At 41.4% G+C, this 18,258-nt stretch overlaps 1 pseudogene; it reads right to left on the reverse strand.

The window, feature by feature from the left end:
* Positions 1-3,568: 3,568 nt before the first annotated feature.
* LOC130830867 (alpha-N-acetylgalactosaminide alpha-2,6-sialyltransferase 6-like) lies at positions 3,569-4,685 on the reverse strand (annotated as a pseudogene).
* Positions 4,686-18,258: the final 13,573 nt, after the last annotated feature.

Below are 18,258 nucleotides of genomic sequence, written 5' to 3' on the forward strand. Positions count from 1 at the left end.
TTGAGGTTGTACAGAGGGAGTGAAATAGAGCACCTGCTTAAGTTCCAATATAACCTGAATTTTCTTTTTTCTGTAGATAACAATGACAGGGCAGGAGATTTGTGAAATATCCTAAGAAATTATCACATTTTCTACACAAGACGAAGGATGAGTCGGTAGCAGAATTACAAACTTAACTCCCAATCTGTTTGCCTTCTGTCAGTTTTGGATAGATACTTTTTTTTTTTAAATTGTCATTTCAAGAAGTATCAATATACATGCATAATATCAATCCTGTCATCTAAAGTTCTTTATATAAGCAGGTGGTTTTGGACCTTGCCTGCAGCAATAGCTTTTGATCATTTAGGGGCTACTGATGTACCCTAGGCAGCTCCAGTTAAACAGTTATTTGTAGTAATTTAAATATATACCTTTATACTACATCTTTAATCTTTTTGCACTTATAATAGGCTCACAGTATGAGAATATTTGAAAAGATTTTTCCCCCACAGTTATACTTCACCTTTTTCTTTCTGGGGAAATACGTCGTAGTTTTTTTCCTGTATGAATATAATTGAGGTTATACATAAGCATGAATAGTTGATAAATACAATTATAGATAAGCCTAGTAAAGTCATTTGAGATGGTTTTTATTAGAAACTAAAGTCAACTAACTGTTATTATTGGGATCTAACTTTTGAACCTAAAATCTGGAGTTCGTCAGGAATCCCAGAACGATAATATTTATTTCACTCCATGTATGGTTCAGGAAAAATGGAATATAATATATAAAGTGGTTAAGGAGGAGGAGGATATAAAACCGAAGGACTGGTCAGTTTGGTCTCCACTCTTTTTTGACATTAAGGCTCAGATATTCCCAATTTATAGGGATGGGATAGCTATAAAACCAATGATGCTACAACGGACTCCCATGCAGTATCTGAATGCATGGTGGGTCTCAAGCACACAGCTGATTCTGGTGGGGGATGAAGGGTGAGTTCAACAAGAGACTCTAATCTAGTGGCTGCATGAATTAGAAGAAAAATGTATCCGTTTTGGACACAAAGAGAAATGCTCTTGAACCCTGGCTCTGCCACTGTAGTTTGTTGGCTCTTGTTCTAGGTGGCGAGCAAGATTCTTGGCTTTGTTCAAAGGTAGCTTCCTGTACTGTGATGATCTGACTGAATTTAAATGAGAAGTGTGAACTTATTACAATAAAATCAATATACAATGGAAGGTAACAAATAAAAATAAATATTAATCAATGGTCTGTAAGACATAGGTTTCCTGCTGGACCAGAGTAACACAGTCTCCTTAACATGGGAACAAAGTAAGTTCTTAGTGGATCTTCTACATCCCCCTGGGAGGTATCTCCTTTACCCAATGGTGCTGTGATCACAGCTTGGATAGGAATATGGGTGGTATTTACCTTTGGGGCTTCAGGCAGTAGTACTCTTTCTCTTGGGTTGGGGCCTGAGACGTGCCTTGGGAGTAGAGTCATCAACAACTTTATTTCCCCATTAATTGGTCGAAGGTTTTGCCCTTAAACTATTTCCTTAATACTTTAATTGAATTTTAAGAAGACTTTAAACTACTTTTATTGAACTTCACAGGATAGTAAACAAAGCCAGGGATGTTATTAGATCATGGTCTTTGAGTTTATAACATGTCCTGAGAAATCTGTGTCTCAGAAATAGGTGTTTAACGGCCTCTGCCTTGTTCTCTTCTAGGGAGCAGTTCAGAGCAATAGGCTGATGGAGTGGGGTTTGGGGGAGTCACTCATCTGCATCTTTGCATTGAGAGGGGATGGCCCCCTTTCCCTGTAGTGAATACACAAGAGCTTATTTGGGAGGTGTCCAGGCAATAAAACTTGTCTCAGGCCTTAATTTCATCATTTGATAATATTTCTTCACCTTGATTTTTATTACAACTGATTTTAGCATGGGGCTGGATAATTCAGTTTTTTTTTTTTTTTTCTACCTATGCAAAGACAACTTCTAGTCAACTTTAATTACTTGGAACACATCAAAAGGATAACTGAGAAAAGTGAATGTTCTTTTATGTGGCCCAGTTTTTTCTGTTTTCTATAAATCCTCACGGAAGACTGCTTCAGCTTCCTCATCAGTAAAATGGAGATCATGATTGTGCCTGTGTCATCAGGTATTAAATAAACTAATACAAGTAAACTGTTAGCCTAATGCCTAGTTCATAGTAAATAGTTAATATATTCTGGCAGAAAAAGGCTGTAACCCACAAATATCTTAACAATTTCCTACTAAATCTTTTAATACTTCATACTCAATATACAGTCTGAGGCTAAAGCTACAACTGCTATTGTTTTTTGTTTGTTTGTCCTTGTTTTGTTTTCCTGGAGTGTAGGTGCATTTATTACTGTATAAATCATTGCAAAATTTAGTCTGGGTGGTCGCTGGCCCCCACCCCCCACCCCAATGTGCAGTGGTTCACTGCTAGCTGGCCCCTCCTCCATCTGACCCCTCCACAGCCTCCCTCAGGAAGGCCTCCAATCTTCACGGCCAGGCTCCAGAAGAGCAGCAGGCAAACCCACCCCACTGAGACCCAGCAATAAAGTGCCTGATGTAAAGTGAGGGGACAGAACCCAGGCCACACAGCTCTTGGCTGGCCTCCTGGAACCTTCCCAGGCCCAACTTGGGGGAGGCCCTTGGATGACTCCAGCAGCTGCAGACAAAGGCGCTGCAGGAAACCCCAGACTGGCTGGGACCCCCCCCCCCCCCCCGCGCCCACTTCTCAGCCCCAAAGTTTCCTCCAACAGGTGGAAAACCTCACTGCTGGGTGGCAGAAAAGGGTACTCGCCTCTTTAAGAGCCCAGCTAATGGCAGCTGAGGGGAGGGGCTAAGAAAACAGCTGAAGGTTTGTCCCTTCTAATCAGGGTTCCCCAGGCCCAGCGGGTAGTTTGTGGAAAAAAAAGAAAAAAAGCCTCAAGTTTCTAGGAGGAGGTTGGGAAGGGAACTTTGGACCCTCAGGACCCTCAGGGAGCTGAGCTCCCCAGCAAGGGGTGGTGGCTGGAGGGGTCCAGTCTTACAGAGGACAGACCCAGGAGAATAGACCCAGGTTGGTGGGAGAAGTGGAGAGGTTCTCAGATTCCACGTTAGAACTTGACACAGGCAGAAGGATGCCCAGAGAGGGGGCAAGGGGTTTGTCCAAGGCCACTCACCGCAGAGCCAAGACCCAGACACCAGCCTCCCACCTCTGGGATCCCCCTAACCTCACAAATGCCCCAACCTGGCCTCCAGACAGCTCCCACCTCCACCAAGCCTCTTTCTGGCTCTGGGAGGTTGAGGGCAACACAAATTCCCCGCTCCTTGGGACAGGACCCCACTGTCACAGGAAATAGGAAGTAATTTGGGGTCCATCCTGGGGCTCTGAACCAAAGCGTCATGGAAAAGGACATGTCCTTAGCCTCAGATTACCTAGAAACATCCTGATTATGCTAAGACCCTGACTGGACAAGAAATACCCTAGATTCGCGATTAACCACATAGAAGCCCAAATCCCTTATTTGGCCAAGAGATACCCCCAAGGCCCTGAATGGTTGGAGGATACACCCTCTTCAAGGCCCTGATTGGCCAGCAGACACTCCAACCAACCTTGATTGGCCAGGAGATGGTCCTTGGTCCAGAGGCTGGGCGGAGACCCGCTTCTCATGTGTCTTTTGTGACGGCCCCACAGGCAGGGTGGCCTAGGTCCAGGAGGGGTGGGAGAAGGTGATTTCCTACAGCTGGGCCCAGGATGTGAAGACACTCTTCTCTGTGATGAGTCGGTGATGCCTTTGCTGCTGTGCTTATTCCAGATGTAAGTGACACTCGGTCCAGCCCCTTGGGCTCCTAGTAGCAGCAGGGCCTACACTGCAGGCGGGGCCGCTGGCTGCAGTAGTGGGTGTGTGCGCGCGCGGGGGGAGCATGCCATTGATGGGCACGTGGTCACACACCTCCGCCGCAGTCACCGTGGCGAACTAGCCTGTGCTCTACCGCGAACGGGACTTTTCTCTGTCCTCGCCTGTCTCACCCCGGAAGAGGTTGTCACATTGGCGCATGCGGCGCGGAGGGACGGCGCGGGACTCGGTGCGGGGAACACCAGGCCTGCGCACTGGGTGGCGCGCGCCAGGCTGCCTTGGGGCTTCTGGATCTTGTTTGGAGGACCCCAGAAGATGAACAGAGTTTCCAGGTCCCGCTGGCGAACTCCGGGGGCCGCCGCAGCACACAGAATCCCCTGGAACGCGCCCCCACGCGGAAGGTGGTCTTGTTGCCCACCTGGGCCGAGGAGCCCGAGGTGGGTGCGCCGTCCATGCGGATTGTGCGCTCGCCCGAACTCGGGCCCAGCTTGGTGCCCAACAGGTGACAATCACGGAGTGGTGGCAGCGGGAACGCCTCGCCTTGTTGCCGAGAATGGGGATGTGGCCATCGGTGCTCCACTTCTAGAGGCTGACAGATGCGGTCCGGCAGGGAGTATTCATGAAAGACTCACCGGCGCTGTTTGGAGTTTGTTGCTACTCATCTCTGTCCAGCATCTGCTGAGAGGCAGGGGCCAGAGTCCTGCAGGTGGCCCGGGGGCAGGGATGTGGGGTCACACTGGCTGCGGGGCCTCGGACAAGTCCTGTGACGTCTCTGAGCCTCAGTTTCCTCATCTCCGCTGGGGAGCGCCAGGGCCCCGGTAGCCCCTGATCCCATTCACAAGGCGCTGGCAGCCAAGAACACGAGTTCGCGCTGCTCTGGCCGCCCAGGCCCCGCAGCAGCCCCAGCTCACCGGGTCCTAGCGCTGCCGGTGGCCCCCAGGGCCCAGGCCTGGGCCGTAGACAAACTGCGATTGTTTTAACAAGGAGTTTTCATACCCTGTAACAAACGTTGCCAGTTTTCTCAGCTCCAGATGACAGTCTTCATGACCTTTCTCCCTACTTCAAATTAGCCAGTTCTGCATAAGTTAAATCTCTTCCAATACCCCATTTCTGGTTCTACACACTCTATGAATAAGAATCTTTCAGTTGCCAAAGATGGAAAATCCAAATCAAGATGACTCAACCAAAAAGATATATCGGCTGTGTTAACAATAGCGGTTCACGGAAGACAGGATTCAGGCATTGCTTGATCTAGGGGTTTGTGATGTCATTGGAGCTCTGGTTATATATTTCTCTATGAATTCCTTGGCTCTCCTCTTCTTCAGTGACCATTGTCATGCTGTCTTCCTTCAAGATGGTGAAATGGCTGAGAGAAGTAATAGCCTCACCTGTACTTACTGCACTATTCAGAGTGTAAATCCATTCTGGTTGCTCCTGTTAGAAGGATAAACTGAGGCATATTACAATATTCAGGAGTGTATTTGAGCAAAAATGGATTTGACTTGGGCAGTACGAAACCGGAAGTGGTTAGAAGTGCTCTTTGGACAGGAGCTTGGGGAGAGAATTTTATAGAGAAAAGAGAGAAACAAAGTAAGGAAATTATTGATTGACTGTGGCTTAAAGCTTGGTTGGCTGTTTGTGATTGGTGGTCCTTGGTGATTGGATTTTGTAACCTTGAGGCATTTACAGGCTTAGATTTTGGTTTGCTTATGAGGGCTGCCATGGCATTACAGCCACCTCCATCTAATGGCCTCCTTGTTTAATTAGTTTATGACTCCTAAGGAGGAGAGGAGTCCCCATAAGAGGACATAAGGTCTTCACTTATTCAGTGTCACAGAAGACAGAGATTTCATCTACCCTGTTGACTGCTTGTGACACATACTGCAGACTGGATGCAAAAATGCCATTCTTATTCCTGTGTAATATCTTTTACCTCGGTTTTGAGACTGGAACATTTAAAATGGTTTCTAGACTCCTTTTCAGATGAAATATTTCTGCCAACAAAGCCATCAATGTAAGATTTGCAAGGTGGGAAGAAGCCAGTCTCTACTCTGCTGCTTCAACGAGTTCTGAAGGTAAGCACAGTTGTGGAGATTTTGGTCTTTGCTTTTTCTGCATCAGTGTTACTAGAGTTCCCAGTGTCCAGTCTTTGTCTCATGAGTGCCGGGAGGCAGGGCATGGGGCTTGAATTGTAGTCAAGGTGATGTGATCTTGGGGCCAAAGCTGGCTTCCTCATGCCTGGATCTTGAAGGAAACAGTGTGATATTTGAGTCAGCAGTTGAACCAGCAGCTTCCAGGTTACCCAGCTTTCTGATAACAGGCTGCCTTACTAGGCCATTTCATTTATGGTGTTTTGGGAATCGTTTCTGAAGGCTGAGCCTTGGTCTGGCTCCTTTAGCTCCTCCAGGGATTTTGTAAGCACCCTGCACTAAATACCTTTCTGCTTAGACTATCTAGAATAGTTTCTGTTGTCTGCACCTGAATCAATACCCTGCTGTATTCTAAGTGCCTAGAACTATTATTGATACATTGTATATATAAAAAAATTATTTGTTACCTGGCTAATTTTTACCCCCAGAAACCTTTACCCCCAAATTTATTGTTTTTTTTTTTTTTAAATTGAATGAAATAAGATACCAGTTACTGCCTCAAATATTAGGAACAGAGTGATGGACCTCACTGAGCTCTGGAACTGAAGATAGAGCACAGTAAACCATAAGACTGAGGCTGAAGGAAGAAAAATTCCATGAAGTAATTGAGATATTATTTGTGGAGAGCAGGAAATACTACCAGTGACGGCAGACAATGAGTATGTATTAGCAAAGCCTGCTTTTAAATAATTGTGTGCATTCCAGGAGATGATGCTTGCTTACTTTAGCCAATTCTATTTGTGAGACAAAAATACCACAGAGGGAATACTGAGAGAACAGTAAAAACAAATCTTTTGAGACAATACTATTTACACCCCCTTTTTCCCTATTAGCCACTCACCCTTTCTTCACTAGTATCAGAATCTCAATTTTTAGCCTGGGCATATTGCTGCCCAAGTTAAAGATTTATTGCCTAACTTTCTTAGCAGCTAGGTACAAACAGGTGACTAAGTTATGGCCAATGAGATGTAAGCAGAAGTTTCTTGTGTGACTTCTGCAAGAATTCCTTAGAAGGGAAGAGGCAAACAGCATTTTGTCCCTTCCACTTTTTCACTTTGCTGGCATGCAGATGTGATGGTTGGAGTTCTGGCAGCCATTCTGGATGATGAGGTGCCCTTGATGGTGCAATGGAAAAAGCAAGTCATGATCTCATTATAATTATGGGGCCACCATGACAATTCTGGGCAGCTGGTTTTCAAAATCCTTTTGTGAGTGATAGGAAAATTTCTAACTTGTTTAAACCAGTGCTGTTTTGGAGGTTTTCTGCTCAATGCAGATGAACTCAGTCATATATGATAGAGATATATTCAAGTCCTAAGGAATAGGGATGTGATTTTAAATTCTGTAGGAAGATGTGCATTATAGACTTAAGAAAGAAAATAAAAATGGAAGAATTGAGCAAAATCAGAGAATAAGAGGCAAAGAATGTAGGGCAAGTTGCACGGTGTCAAACATTAATATCATCTTGTTAATATTTATCTTTACAACTTTCTTTATAGCATCTGAATCTGCTTCCATTTTGTGAGTGTAATATATAGTGATCTAGACTCAGCCAATCACACCACTCACCCTGGACCTTAAATCAAAAGCAAATGATACCCGGAAGGGAGAGCAGTAGAAACTTCTTGGTTGTGCTGGTCGAAAGTGGGGTCATCCAGCGTCCAGTGCCAAAAATGTGGGAGGGTGAGAGGTGAGACTGAGAAATTAGTGGTGGCAGCAACAGGGTTCCTCTTGGCAGTAGCTCTCTGGTTGGAGTTTGGCTGTGGTTCTGGCTGTGTTGTTTCTGCTTGACTGCTTCTCTTCTCTAGTCTCCCTAGTAATTCAGATGTGGGTGCTCCCATTATAACATCTTTTAAAAACCCTTTTTATTTGCTTACATCAGCCAGAGTCAGTTTGTGTCGATTGCTAAAGTGAAATCCATCAGATACACATCTTCTAATAATCATGCAGTATGTAATCCTGCAAAGACAAGCTTTGATTTAAAGAAGAAATTTCAACCTGTCTTTTTTTTCTGAATTGATTTTAAATAACATCCATATGTTTCTCCAGGGGCGAGAAGTCTTAGGAACTTCTTTGACTAGTCTTTTTGCCTTTCTAAATTCATGTTTCAAAACCAATTCATTTAAACTTGAAAAAGATGAATTTGGATTGAAATAAGGAACCCATATGTTTCAAATGGATTTTGAATTTACCAAGAGTAAGACTCCTTAAATACACTTGATAAATACTCATCTAAACCTGTTACAAATGTGACTTTAATGCGTGTATAGTAAAGGAATGCAGAATAACTAGGACATAGTATCTGTATTCAGTGAGGTCAGTCTTTCCAAATTTTTGTCCATTTGTCGAGGAAACTTCCATTAAGTACCTGGCTTATAGTTGGTCCTTAATAAACGTTTATTGATAATTGAATTCAGTAAGAATAATCAGATGAATTTGCTGGGATTCTGTTTATGTGAAATTCTTGTACCTGAGAAAGATGGAAATAATTTAGCAGCAGGAGGGTCAACAGCAGTAGAAAATGATATGTGAGCTGTATAATTTATTATGCTGATTACATGATGGCTAGTAGATGTTTTAAACAAAGCACAAATCTGCTTTCTGGGTATTTAACACTTTGGTGTTTTTTCCAAGTGCACACCACCTCCCTCCAACTGCCGAAGTCAATAAGCGTTTACTAAATAGGCATATGTGGCAACCCTTATCAGGTATACATTCATAGTTTGTACCAAACATACTGTATTTCATCCCTTGAAGGACCATGCTTCCTGACTGTGCTATAGGTGAGGTATCGTTATTTATTGAATTTCATGATTCATCTCCCTCTTATACTTACAGTTTGTTATGTGGATTAAAATTTGTCCTTAGCAGACAATATAGGTTGTCCATGGTTATAATAAAATGCCCTAATGTATTACAAAATAAGGTTTGAGAATCAGTTTTGAGAGCTTTATTACTGAACAATCATTTTACAGTTTTTTTAACATTTAAACATATTTTTGTTTTCGTTTACATTCTTTTTAACAAAACTCCTTTCATCTTTACCCCACCGCCCCATAGTTATTAAAAGAAAAATCTGTACTTTTTGTTGTGTTTACTTGTTGGTGTTCACTCCAAGACTGGATGCTTCTCAAGGTCAGGGCTGATAGCATTCTTCTTTCATTAGTATCTGGCCTGAAATATATTTGTAACATAATTGCCACTCAATAAAAGTGTGTTGTGTAAATATAACAGCTGGAATTGGGCTTGAAGCTTTTTACTGTGTGAGATAGTGCCCTTAGGTGGAAAGAGCTCAGACTTCGGGATCAGAAACATAATTTCAAATTATTTCTCTATTAATTATGAAGTAAATTTTACTACTTTATTATTTATGCAATGAGTAATATTACTGGCTCTTATACTCCTGGTCCTCATGTAGAAAAAAGGAACGATGTGGGGTTGAGAAGATTAATGGAAATTACTGTATAATTTATTTAGCTCAGTGCCAAACGTACTACAGGCACACAGTGATGTTTGCTCCCTTTTTTACTGGCATTAATTACAGGCAGTGTTAAGTAGACCTTTTTACTTAAGTAGGGAAAGCACTGCATAGATAGTTGAGAAAACCGAGTTCTGAAATTCATTTTGACCTTGAATGAGTTTGGATAAAGCCCCTAAACATTCGGGGTCTCAGTTTCTTCCATCTAAAATGAGAATAACATCTATCAAAGGATAGAAGTTATTAAAATTAATAAAATGAAAAGCCTTGGAAAAATTTCAGTAAGTATACGGATAAAAGGTGTTATTATTTTTTTGTTTTATTTGTTCATAGCTCAATAAATTATCATTTGTTAAAACTCAAATACATATATATATATACACACACACACATATATTTGTTATTAGGTATAAATATTTCTTTTGAGGCTAAGAAAAATGTTACTAGAATGTCCCTGAGGGCTCCCAGAAAATGTCGATTTAAAACGTTGAAAAGTAATCTTAAGGAAGAAAGTACTGTGGTGAAAGGAGAGATTTGAAAGATGATTTTAGCTATAAGACTTTGGACAGCTTGAAGAGAAGGCTAAGACAGGTGGTGAGGAATGGGCTTTGGAATACCAGATGTGAAATGACAAGGGCAGGAACAGAGATTTAACTGTGGAAAAATAATAAGTCCTAGAAATGTATAACTGATCTTGCAAAAGAAAACTGTTCAACTTGTTTTTGAGTTTAGAATTTTGCAATATGGTCTTTTATATACAACTAATCCCGGACTAATAAAGCAGGGTGCAACGTGTTTATTATTTTTCTTCATCTGGTAATAAACCTGTTGTTGTATTTTGCTCCATTGCAGCCAAACTCTCAAAGTTCTCCTCCATCCAGTGCTTCCAATTCTTTGCTGCCACTCTTCAAGACATTCTTTTTAGTAAGTGTTTCAAACAAGAAAATTGTGTAAATGCTTGAAGAGGAAATCTTTATTTGTAAAAATATTGACTCTTCGCTAGAATTTATGTTTAGAAGTAAAAACTCAGGCAGAGAGACATCCAAGGATAATGAAAAGTTCCAATCTGCGGGGTTTACAACCGTAAGTGCTTAAATATCTGCGATTCTCGTTGTCATTTTTTTTTTAAAGGAAAATGCAGAATGTTAGATCTGTAAATAAACACTTTTTCAATCACGTTGAAATTTTGAAAAATGGACATTAACTTCTCAGTTTCTTTTCTGGGAACTTCTGCCCACCTCTTAAAGATTGGAATTCACCAAGGGTTTTTCTAGAGCCCCTTATTTCATGCTCATATTCTGTTTGAGAGATCTCGGCCATCCTCATGTCTCTAACCTTTGCTGAAGACTTCCAAATGGATGTCTCTAGTCTGGACCTCTACACTTTAGTTACACAATCCTCTGCTAACTAGATCTCTCCACCTGGATGCCTTATAGGCAGTTCAATCTCAATACTTCTAAGTATGAGCACGGTTGTTTCTTCTTAAAAAATTTCCCTCCTCCTATATTCTCTGTCTTATCTGATGATATTACTTTCCATCCAGCAGCCACACAAGAAGTCAGAAAGTTGCTGCAGACCCCACCTTTCCTGCGCACCCTACCATACACATCATAAAATCTTGCCAACTTTCCCACCTAAATAGCTCTGGGATAGAGTCTTTTCTCTTTGGCCTTATGACAAGGTTTTGGTTTAACCCTCATCATCTCACACAATAGATTCCTTTTTTTTTTTTTCTAATAAATAAGTTTATTTTATTTTTGGCTGCATTGTGTCTTTGTTGCTGCATGGGCTTTCTCTAGTTGAGGTGAGCGGACGCTACTCTTCATTGTGGTGCACGGGTTTCTCCTTGCGGTAGCTTCTCTTGCTTTGGAGCATGGGCTCTAGGCCCACAGGCTTCAGCAGTTGTGGCTTGCAGGTTCTAGAGTGCAGGCTTAGCAGTCGTGGCACATAGGCTTAGTTGCTCTGTGGCATGTGGGATCTTCCTGAACCAGGTATCGAACCCGTGTCCCTTCATTGGCAGGCGGGTTCTTAACCGCTGCGCCACCAGGGAAGTCCCTGATGCAGTCTTAACTTGACTGCCTGCCTCCGGTCTTATCTCACTATGACAAATTCTTCATCCTGCCACCAGAGTGATCTTTTTAAAACTCAAATTTGACCATGTCACAGATTGGTGTGTAACTAAAGAGCCTTAACTCTCACAGGCTAAATATCAAGCGCTTTAACATAAATGCTAATATATAGCACATAAGGAACTCCATCATTTAGCACCCGCCAACGCCACTCTTACATCCTTTTCTGGTAGTCTCTTGCCTAGGATGCCATTTCTACCTTCTTAGCCTGCAAGCCTATGTGGAATTCCTGCTAATGTTATAAAATTCAGTTCAGGTCACTTTCTGCCAGAAGCCTTCCCAGACTCTCCTACTTGCTCTCAATGTGTTCCTCAGGAAATACCTTGCTCTGAGCTTTTGTCAGAGTTTTGCATGTGTCTGTCATTGCCCTCACTGTGTTGCTTTTTGATGATCTCTTTGCGACAACCTTCCAGGCTTCTTTGTGGGTGACTTAAGGACAGGGACCATAGCTTGTTCGCCTTTAAATCCAACATGCTTAGCACCAAGAACTTGTGCATAATAGTAACAGTCTGTGTTTATTTCAACGAGTGAATGGATATATAGAAGTGCAAAAAAATTATAAAAAGAACAATATCTTTAAAACATTTCATCTATGTCTTCCTGTTTGTTCTTTGTCAATTTTACTAATATCATGAAAGACAATTCATGATGAACATAGGCTGTCTAGGTGGAAAAGAAAAGAGACGGGGCCTTCTAAGCTGAGAGTTCATTTCCTTGCATTTCTCCTGATTTCTAGATCTGAAATCTAATTAGATCTCTGCAGTTTAAGCCTAAGTCAGAGTAATTTGAAAGATAATGTATATTTTTCTTACCTTTTCATTTTAATAGTCTTACTACTGGTTGAACAGTTCAAAATCACTGTGAAAGTCTTTCTAAAAATATTTAGGTCATAATCATTTGAAGACAATTCTGATCTACTCTCTGGATCTGAGAATAGATGGACTTATCGCCTTTCTATATCGTTTTCTTTGTATTATCTTTTTTTCTCCAGCGGGTTAACTTGCTATACTTAATCCTATACTTAAAAATAAAAATAAGTTTAAATCATCAATGTAAGCATATTATATTGGTTGGCCGAAAAGTTTGTTTGGGTTTTTCCATAACATCGTACAGGAAAACCTGAACAAACTTTTTGGCTAACCCAACATTTTAATGGAATAAACACAAACATTAAAATAAGCAATCAGATGCCACCTTCTGGCTCTTGAAGAAAAGGAGAACGTAAATCAATAGTTGTACACAAATTGGCATAGTGAAGTTGACTGTCAGTTCCTTTGGGTTGATTTTGTTCCCCACCCTTAAACACATATGGTGTATCATGCTGTATCTTCAGGCTGTGTCAGCTACACATAGTATAGCAATGGTAAGGAAGAAACACAAAATGCAAGACTTTGATCTTCAAAGTTACCAATTTGCCTTTGCTCAAAAGCAGTTGTTAGAGCTACAGAGTTAAAAAGTCTTCTAAAGAAATGTAAATGGCCGTCTGTGCAACTTCAGTCTCAGGAATAAATCTAGAGACCCAGGAAACATTGTCACCATAAATCCAAGTGGCAACGTAGGTCCACAGAGAGAGGAGAGAATCGTGTTTTTTGGGGAACTAGAGATTAAGCTAGTTTCCCCCTAAGAGGAAGAAAGACTTTCACTTTCTTTCTGCTTCTTTTCAAACTCTGGGTACTACAAGCCTCTATCTTCAGGAAGGTGACTAAAGGTTATTTATATAAGGTGATACAAGGATTACATTTGACATCTGTGCTCTATATATTCTCATCCAATTGATAATACAACTAAGTAATTAATAGATTTTGCCAACAAAATGGGTTCTCAATGATTGGGGAACAAGTCTAGGACACTCTGGTTTTTTGTCTCTGCATGTAGTTGTCGTTAACTGATGTTTCAGAAAGATAAAAATAAAACTCAGGACATGTAGGATCTTGCTGTAGACCGCTGGAGGGAAACTTCCCAAGAATTTGAAAACCAATTTCAGAGAGTCCTCAGGTTTTTTGCCGCTAAATGTTGGAAATTTAAAGTCAACAGTCCTTTTGTTTAGCAAATCGTCTTCATAAATTTCTGAGTATGCACAGATGAACTTAAACATTATTTGGCTAGGTGTAGAGAGCTGAACTGCACTGCACGAGAAATTAACCAGAGTCATGAGTTGGAGGCTGTCTGGTAGAGATAGGAGAAGAACACAGGTGGGTCCAAAGGCCATGATTAATGAGAGATTCCTCAAGGTAGGAAATGCCCAGTAGAATGTAGGAGAATGGTGTCTAATAACCAATTTTAAGATTTTAAAATATATTGTATGGTGTAATTAGCACACTTTGTTGCCCAAAACCTTCAGTAGAAATAGGCTCTACAGATACACAGTCTGGAGTTAGCCATATTTTAGAGAAATGAGAGAAATCAGAAGAATGTTGCATGTGATTTGAAGTACTGTAGAAGAGGAACAGGATGAAGTGAAACTAAACTTTTGACTGACTCAGGAAAAAGGAGTCCGTGGTAACTAGAAAACATATAAGAAACACAAGAATGCCCTGAGAGATTAATGAACTGGGTTAAAGCCTTTTTATTGAAAATTTAAATGACTGGTTAAGCCCAGAAGGTGGGAGAACTTTCAATTTCAGGTAACTCTATGGAAACTTGCTGTCTCCCATAAAAACAAATCCTTTAAAATGTTTTATGTAATGCATGATTCCTACTGGATTCACAGCAGTAACATCTAATGAAGCCTGCACAAATGAAAAATAGATCCACTTGGATTTTCATTTTCTTCAATACAGTATATGTGCTTTGAGAATAATTTTTTTTAATTTAAAAATCCTGCATTTGTCCTCTGGCATTACTTTTGAATCAAATGTAATTGGGTTATGCATTGGATTTTAAATTAGAGTTCAGTGGTCTACAAACATTTCCATTGAAGAATTAGTTTTTCTCGCAAAATCTTAAATGAAAAAATAACTTAGAAAAGGATAAGAGGATAGAACTACTGTAGCTAAAGTAAAGGGCAGATGATCAAGCTGCAGGTGCAATTATATTAAACAGTTCTGCAGGCTGAGAGGAAATAGTAATTAATAATATTGGGCGTGAATTAAAGATGGCGGCGAAGTAGAGAGACGTGGAGTGCATCCCTCCCCACAGATGCATTGGGAATGCACGGAAGGACGCAGTAATTCTCGCAGAGAAACAGCTGAACACCAGCAGACGGCCTTGGACACCGGATGGGACTGCGGGGAGCCCGACATAGCCGGTAGGGAGGCATCTACGAGGGCTCAAAGAGGGTGAAGCCGCGGAGCTGTGGCAGACGGGAGGGAGTGAGAAACATTCGGAGGGTCCGCAGCGCAGCTCAGCGTTCCCGGACCAAGACATCGATCCGCAGCTGAACGGAGGGTCCAGGAGCGGGAGTGTGGGAGCAGGTGAGCTGGTTCAGTGTGGGAAACATTGTTGCCGGTAGGGTGACGGACCGAGAGGACAGGAGGGAGGAGGCCCGCGGAGAGGAGTGCCCGTTCCTGAGAGCTGCCCGGCCATGATGGCGGCTGGAGGCTGCAGGCTCACTGGCGGCTGGGAGGAGCCACGCGCATAGCCTCTCTCTCTCTTTCCGCGCCTCTGCAACAGGCAGTGGAGAGACACCCTGCGGGCCACCTAAGGCGCTCAGGGATAACAAGTACCCTCAGGCACTCGGGTGGGGCTAGATTAAAACCCCTTGCAACGCCAGCAGCAGGGAGGCTGCCGAGAGAAAAAAAAAAAAAAAAAAGAAGAGAAAAAAAACCCCCGAGAGAGGCCCAACTCTAAGACTTTCTGTTTACGCCTGAGCCACCGGCGCCCTCTGCAACAGGCACCTCCAAGCCTGACTGAGACATCAGTGCGCCACTGCTCACTGCCTCCCAGGAGAAGGAGCCACTGTTGTACCCTCTCCCTCCCCACACACCAAGGCTTACAGACAAACAATAAAGGAACCTCTGCTGGTCACAGAATAACGCAAAAAAACCCAAGGACAAGCAACCCCAAAAGTTTGGACAACCATGAGGAAACAAAGAAACACCATGCAGGCAAAGGAGCAAGAAAAAAACCCACAAGACCAAATAAATGAGGAGGAAATAGGAAAAATGCCTGAAAAGGAATTTAGAGTAATGATAGTAAAAATGATACAAAATCTCGATAACAAAATAGAGAAAGTACAAGAAACAGTTCATAAGAACTCAGAAAAACAAACAGCAATGGATAACAAAATAACTGAAATTAAAAATACTCTAGATGCTATAACCAGCAGAATGACTGAGGCAGAAGAACGAATAAGTGACTTGGAAGATAAAATGGGGGAAATAACTGCCACAGAGCAGGAAAAAGAAAAAATAATAAAAAGATTAAAAGACAGTCTCAGAGACGTCACTGATAACATTAAGCGTACCAACATTCGAATTATAGGCATCCCAGAAGAAGAAGAAAACAAGAAAGGGTCTGAGAAAATATTTGAAGAGGTTATAGTGGAAAACTTCCCCAACATGGGAAAGGAAATAATTCACCAAGTCCAAGAAGCACAGAGAGTCCCATACAGAATAAACCCAAGGAGAAATACACCAAGACACATATTAATCAAACTAACGACAACTAAACACAAAGAAAAAATATTAAAAGCTGCAAGAGAAAAGCAACAAACAACATATAAGGGAAAACCCATCAGGATAACAGCTGACCTTTCTACAGAAACTCTGCAGGCCAGAAGGGAATGGCAGGATATCCTGAAAGTCCTGAAAGAGAGAAACCTACAGCCAAGAATACTCTACCCAGCAAGAATCTCATTCAGATTTGAGGGAGAAATCAAAAGCTTTCCAGACAAGCAAAAGTTAAGAGAATTCAGCACCACCAAACCAGCCTTACAACAAGTGCTAAAGGAACTTCTCTAAGTAGGAAACACAAGAAAAGGAAAACACCTACAAATACAAACTCAAAACAATTAAGAAAATGGTAATTGGAACACACATGTCAATAATCACTTTAAATGTAAATGGACTAAATGCTCCAACCAAAAGACACAGACTGGCTGAATGGATACAAAAACAAGACCCTTCTATATGCTGCCTACAAGAAACCCACTTCAGACCAAGGGATACATATAGACTGAAAGTAAAGGGATGGAAAAAGATATTCCATGCAAATGGAAGTCAAAAGAAAGCTGGAGTAGCAATACTCATATCAGACAAATTAGACTTGAAAGTAAAGACTATTAAAAGAGACAAGGAAGGACACTACATAATGATCAAGGGATCCATCCAAGAAGAACATATCACAATGGTAAATATCTATGCCCCCAATATAGGAGCACCTCAATACATAAGGCAAATGCTAACAGCTATAAAAGGGGACATCGACAGGAACACAATAATAGTGGGAGACTTGAACACCCCACTTACATCAATGGACAGATCATCCAAACAGAATATAAATAAAGACACACAAGCTTTAAATGACACATTAGACTATCTCGACTTAATTGATATTTATAGGACATTCCATCCAAAAACGACAGACTACACGGTCTTCTCAAGTGCACACGGAACATTTTCCAGGATAGATCACATCTTGGGTCACAAATCAAACCTCAGCAAATTCAAGAAAATTGAAATCATATCAAGCATCTTCTCAGACCACAACGCCATGAGACTAGATATCAATTACAGGAAAAAAACTGCAAAAAAGACAAACACATGGAGGCTAAACAATTCACTCTTAAACAACCAAGGAATCACTACAGAAATCAAAGAGGAAATCAAAAAATATCTAGAAACAAATGACAATGAAAACACAACAACCCAAAACCTATGGGATGCAGCAAAAGCAGTTCTAAGGGGGAAGTTTATAGCAATACAGTCCTACCTTAAGAAACAAGAAAATGATCGAATAAACAACCTAACCTTACACCTAAAACAACTAGAGAAAGAAGAGCAAAGAAACCCCAAAGTGAGCAGAAGGAAAGAAATCATAAAGATCAGGGCAGAAATAAATGAAAAAGAAAGGAAAGAAACCATAAGAAAAATAAATAAAACTAAAAGCTGGTTCTTTGAGAAGATTAACAAAATTGATAAACCATTAGCCAGACTCATCAAGAAAAAAAGGGAGAAGATGCAAATCAACAGAATTAGAAATGAAAAAGGAGAAGTAACAACGGACACCTCAGAAATACAAAAGATCATGAGAGACTACTACAAGCAACTATATGCCAATCAATTGGATAACCTGGAAGAAATGGATACATTCTTAGAAAAATACAATCTTCCAAGACTGAACCAGGAAGAAATAGAAACCATGAACAGACCAATCACAAGTACGGAAATTGAGGCAGTGATTAAAAATCTCCCAACACACAAAAGCCCAGGACCAGATGGGTTCACAGGCGAATTCTATCAAACATTTCGAGAAGAGTTAACACCTATCCTTCTCAAACTCTTCCAAAATATTGCAGAAGGCGGAGCACTCCCAAACTCATTCTACGAGGCTACCATCACCCTGATACCAAAACCAGGCAAAGATGTCACAAAAAAAGAAAACTACAGACCAATATCACTGATGAATATAGATGCAAAAATCCTCAACAAAATACTAGCTAACAGACTGCAACAGCGCATTAAAAAAATCATACACCATGATCAAGTGGGG

This window comes from Hippopotamus amphibius, chromosome 11 (genome assembly GCF_030028045.1).
Source record: "Hippopotamus amphibius kiboko isolate mHipAmp2 chromosome 11, mHipAmp2.hap2, whole genome shotgun sequence".
Classification (NCBI taxonomy): Eukaryota; Metazoa; Chordata; class Mammalia; order Artiodactyla; family Hippopotamidae; genus Hippopotamus; species Hippopotamus amphibius.